The following is a 5,960-nucleotide window of genomic DNA, read 5'->3' on the forward strand; positions in this document are numbered from 1 at the left end:
AACAAATTTTGACTTACCTTTGTATATATGTTTCTATTTCTAAGTTCAGGAATTCTCTGTTTCTAACTTCACATTGTAAAGTGACTTATACTTAGGTGTTTAAAAGCTTTATAAAAATGTAACAACACAAAAAGTATTATGGTGTTGTTGTTGGGTGCTGTGGAGTTGGTTCCAACTCATAGAGGCCCTATGCACAACAGGACGAAACAATGCCCTGCCTTGTGTGAACTTCACAATCGTTGTTATGCTAGAGACCATTGCTGCTGCCACTATGCAAATCCAGCTCGCTGAGTGCCTTCCTTTCATGGCTGACCCTGCACTTTACTAAGCATGATGTCCTTCTCCAGGGACTGGTTGCTCCTAATAATATGTCTGAAGTATGAGAGACAAAGTCTCGCCATCCTGGCTTCTAGGGATCATTCTGCCTGTACTTCTTCCAACACAGATTTGTTGGTTCTTCTGACAATCCATGGTACTTTTAATATTCTTCTCCAACACTATAACTTAAATGTATCAATTCTTCTATGGTCTTCCTTATTCATTGTCCAACTTTCATATGTATATGAGGCTATTGAAAATACCATGGCTTAGGTCAGGTGCTTAATCCTCAAACTGAAATTTTTGCTCTTGAACACTTTAAAGAGATCTTGTGCAGCAGCTTTGCTTAGTGCAATAAATACATCATTTGATTTCTTGACAGCTGCTTTCATGAGTGTTGATAGTGGATCCAAGTAAAATGAAATCTTCAACAACTTCAATCTTTTCTACATTTATCAAGATGTTATTCTTAGCCTTGGATTGCATCTCAATATAAAGAAAATTAAAACCCTTGCAAGTGGACCAATAAATAACATCATGGCAAAAGTAGACAAGATTGAAGTTATCAAACACTTTATTTTGCTTGGATCCACACTCGTCACTCATGGAAACAGCAGTCAAGAAATCAAAACAACGTGTTGCATTAGAAAATCTGCTGTAAAATTATTTAAAGCATTCAAGAGCAAAGAGGTCACTTTGAAGACTAAGGTACATCTGACCCAAGCCATGGTATGTTCAAGTGCCTCATATGCATGCGAAAGCTGCAGAATAAATAAGGAAGACAGTAAAGAATTGATACATTTAAATATCATGTTGGAGAAGAATACTGAAAGTACTATTGAATGCCAGAAGAATAAACAAATCTGTGAGACTGTATCTCTCATACTTTAGATATATTGTCAGGAGGGACCCATCACAGGACACCGATAGCACACTTAGTAAAGTGAAAAAGAGGAAGACCTCCAACAAGCTGAACTGACACAGTGACAGTAGCAATGAGCTCAAACATCACCATTGTGACAATTGCACAGGACAGGGCAGTAATTTGTTCTGTTGTTCATGGGGCAGCTATAAGTCCTAATTGATTTGATGACACTTAACAACAACAATCAACTTCTGCAACCTGAAATTGTAATCAAGATGGATTGATAATTACAGGTGAATGGAATGCAAAAGTTGAAAACAAAGATCAGTAATTGGAAACTATGTCCTTGTTGATAGAATTTTGCAAGACCAATAAGTATTCATTGCACATACCTTTTTTTTTTTTAACAACATAGACGGTGACTATAAACGTGGACTTTGCGGGATGGAATACACACAAAGAAAACTGACTACATTGGTAGAACCAGGCTATAACAAAACTCAGTATCATCCATCAGAATAAGGCCAGGGACCAACTGTGGAACAGATCATCAATTGCTCATATACAGGTTCGAAGAAAATTTAAACAAATTCACGAGAAACAAAATACGACCTTGACTATATCCCACATCTCAAAAGCAGACCTGATGCATTGAACAATAATGACTGAAGACGAGACAAAGTGTAAGATGACATCAAGGACACCAGACAGACAACGAGATCATTAAAAAGATAAAAAACAACAGATTCAAAATGGATGGCTGAAGAGATTCTGAAACTTGTAGCACATAAAGAAGCTAAAGTGAAAAGAAGAAATGAAGTAAAAGGGCTATACAGAAGATTCCAAAGGGTGACTCTAGAAGACAAAGTAAAGCATTATAATGAGATTCGCAAAACACTGGAGTTAAAGAGCCAAAAGAAAAGAATATGCTCAGCATTTTTCAAGTTGAAAGTCCTGAAGACAAACATCAAGCCTTGAGTTGCAGTATTGAAGCATTCTGGTGTGGCGCTGTGGGTTAATACGCTGGACTGCAAAGTCGGTTTGAACCGCAAGGTCGGTGGTTCAAGCTCACCAGCTTCTCCTTAGAAATCCTATGCAGGGTCGCTATGGGTTGGAATTGACTCGACGGCACTTTTAACAACAACAACAATGGGCAATTTATAGCAATAAACACATATCCAAAGAGAAGAATCAAAACTAACAGCTTCACAGAAAATCTACAATTAAAAACCAGCAATAAGTGAAGCCCACAGCCACGAGAAGAAAAGAAGTAATAAAGATGAGAGCAGAAATAAATGAAACAGAAAAGCAAGGGAAAGAGTCAAGGAGATCAGAAGTTGGCGGAGATTGGACCCCAAATTTGACGTGTGTGAGCAGGTGCACGCGCTCCGCGGGGCGGTGATCCTGCAGATGCGCCAGCGGAGGCCGTTTTCAAGTGCAGACTGCCCCTTCCCTGGGCTTCTTTCCCTATGGTCCTCATTGGTGCCTTGCGCGGAGGAGGAGGAGAGGAGGAGAGCGCGCACGCAGTAGTACCTCAGCCCAGCTGGCCTCGCTCTGAGCCGCAGCGCGCCCTGGTGGTCCTTCTAGTTCGAGGGACCCTCAGGGCCGGCCAAGAGCGATAGGGCTGGGGTGAGGCGAGGTGGCGATAACAACAGTGGTGGCCCGGTTGCCCCGGGCCCTTTGGGTTGCCCCACCTGGAGGCCGCCGAGTTAGACTGCGAGTAGAAGCCGGAAGCGACCAAACTACAAGACACTTAACATCTTGGTGTCTGGACTTGGGAGTTATCTTCAACTATTTTGAAGCGTAATATATTTCAAACCATTGTTGTTAAGTGCTGTTCAGTCGATTCTGACGTTGTTGTTACGTGCTGTCGAGTTCCCAAAGAGCAGCCGGTGCATTTGAACCGCCAACCTTGTGCTTATCAGTCCAGTGCGTATCCTATAGCGCTACACCAGGACTCCAAACCAAACCACTTTGTTGTTCTTGTTGTCATTGAGTCAGTTGCGACGTTTCCGAGGAGCACTGGTGAGCTTGAACGGCCAACGTTGCGATTCAAATCGACTTTTCAGTCCAGCACATTAACCCACAGCGCCACACCAGGCCTCCACCAAACCACTAGACATGGACAAATAAGAAAGGAAGTGTACCAATTAGGGTCATGAAGATGAGCTGAAGTCTATGGCTATAATCTGAGTCGTTGGAAGTTTCCTTAGCCTTTCAAGGACTGGTTTGCACTGGTGACATTCTCCTCTGTTGGATGCCCGCGTGGCAGGTTTCTGAGAGTGATCTATCTGTATTAGAGCTGTAGTTTAAAACTGTGCAGTAGGTACTGCTGATGGATTAAGAATGTGGTTTTGTGCATTTACTTGCTTTCTCTAGAAACTCATCCATTTTCAAGTCCAAAATCTCTAGCTCATGAAATTTCCAATAGTCATTGTGTCTATTTAATTCAGAATCAGGCTAAAGAGAACAGGCATGAGATGAGCATATTCACAGACTCAATTCCAACAGATTCGTTCTGTCAGCAATCATAGTTGTTCAGGAATAAACTCCTTCACAATTTCCATTTCTTAAAGGGACAGGATAAAGGTGTTTCCTGTACGTCAGTTTATAAAAAACAGCATCAACAAAGGAGGTGCATGCCTACAGAAAAACTACTTTATGGAGTAAATGAAACTACTGCGAAAATGCTTTCTGTTTTTAAGCTTCGAATTTACATTTCCCAGCTGTTTAGTCTTACTTTACGGTGCACTAATGAATACTATTAGGAGCTCTGGTAGCGTAGTGGTTACGAATTGGGCTGCGAACCTTAAGGTCAGCGGTTCGAAACTACCAGCAGCTCCGCGGGAGAAAGATGAGGCTTTCTACTCCCGTAAAGATTTACACCCTCGGAAACCCTGTACAGGGTCGCTATGGGTCGGGACCGACTCGATGGCACTTAACAACAACAACAACAACAATGAATACTATTAGTGTGCTCTAGCAATTGGCGTTATGTCTATGGAATCAACTGTAAGCTCACTATTGTTGTTATTAAGTGTCGTCAAGTTGGTTCCGACTCATAGTAACCCTGTATAGGGTTTCCCAGGAATGGCTGGTGAGTGTGAACTGCCATCCTTACGGTTCAAACCAATCTTGTGGTAGAGTGCTTATCCTACAGTGTCACACCAGGACTCCAAGCGCACTATATTCCATCAGAAAACAATATATTATGTTGTATACTATGGTGGAAGGAGCTCTGGTAGCATAGTGGTTACGAGTCAGACTGCTAATCTCAAGGTCAGCAGTTCGAAACTACCAGTGGCTCCGTGGGAGAAAGATGAGGCTTTCTGCTCCCGTAAAGATTTACAGCCTCAGAAACCCTATAGAGGGTCACTATGAGTCGGAACCGACTCCACGGCACATAACCACCACCAACTATGCTATGGTGGCAGCTTACAGTACTGTACGAGTTTTGATTTGCAAAGTAAATGAAGAAATAGAAGAGATGTTTTCTTCAGAGTGTCAGGAGATGTCGTGGTGATTCCATTAAACAGGACAGGCATGCCTTAGACTCAATAATGGTGGTGGTTATGCGCCGTGGAGTTGGTTCCGACTCATACAGATCCTGTACAGGGTTGCTGAGGCTGTAAATCTTTACGAGAGCAGAAAGCTTCATCGTTCTCCCCGGAACAGCGGGTAGTTTCAAACTGCTGACCTTAAGGTTCGCAGCCCATTTCATAGCCACTAAGGAGCTCTGGTAGCGTAGTGGTTACGAATCGGTCTGCGAACCTTAAGGTCAGCGGTTCGAAACTACCAGCCGCTCCGCGGGAGAAAGATGAGGCTTTCTACTCCCGTAAGGATTTACACCCTCGGAAACCCTGTACAGGGTCGCTATGGGTCGGAACAGACTCGATGGCACTTAACAACAACAACAACAACAATGGTATTTGCATTGTTAAGTGAGCGAATGTCAACAAAAGAAAAGTGTTCCTATAACAAAAATTAATTTTCCAAATCTTTCAATAGACATACAAGGAATGGGAAATGAGCTATGTACTTCAGTAATACATAAACTACACACTTTGTTCTGTGGGACATCTGTTCAAACTTGTGTCTATACTGGAGAACTCATCAAAGCCATAGTAGTTAGAACAGGGTTTAGTACTTCCAAAGGACAGCTTGTTCATTCTAAACCAACTGAATTTAAACTCTACAGCGATGCCTATTTATTTCTACTGTCTTGTGGCAGTGGCTTGGATTTATCTACACCATTATCAAATAGCATTTTAAATAAAGTAGTAGTTGGGGGTGATCATTATCAAGTGTCTTGCATCATTACCATTACAGTACTCTTTGCTCTCCCTGCTGCAATGACTGCTGGCATTATGTATGCCCAAGAAAGATTAAAAATAAATATATAATGGTATTTTCTGTATCAGTCCGCAATGGATAAATATTTGTGAAAAGCTGAATCTTATTTGTTTAGATAAGACTAGAAGTTTTACCGAAGACATTTTAGCTCTTTGGGGGATTCAATAAGTGGAAAATACACATTTGCTTTTGCCAGAAAAAAACGTTTGCAGTAAGATATTGGTAAAATCCCAATTTACTGCTTGTGTGACTACTTGTAATTCACTTACAGGAATTGACGGAGTGCTTTCTGGTGACCCACTTGATTTGAAAATGTTTGAAGTCACGAACGAGGAAACAGCACTTCCTAATCGAATTATGCCCATGGTGGCGCAGCCTCCAGTCAACTGCACCCTGGATCTACATCCGCAGCAGACCAGGAAAT

General features: G+C 41.9%; 1 pseudogene; it reads left to right on the forward strand.

Moving 5' to 3' along the window:
• Nucleotides 1-5,960, forward strand: part of LOC102810675 — a 17,568-nt pseudogene that overhangs the window by 10,300 nt on the left and 1,308 nt on the right.

The sequence above is a fragment of the Chrysochloris asiatica genome, unplaced genomic scaffold (assembly GCF_000296735.1).
Source record: "Chrysochloris asiatica unplaced genomic scaffold, ChrAsi1.0 scaffold00020, whole genome shotgun sequence".
Taxonomy (NCBI): Eukaryota; Metazoa; Chordata; class Mammalia; order Afrosoricida; family Chrysochloridae; genus Chrysochloris; species Chrysochloris asiatica.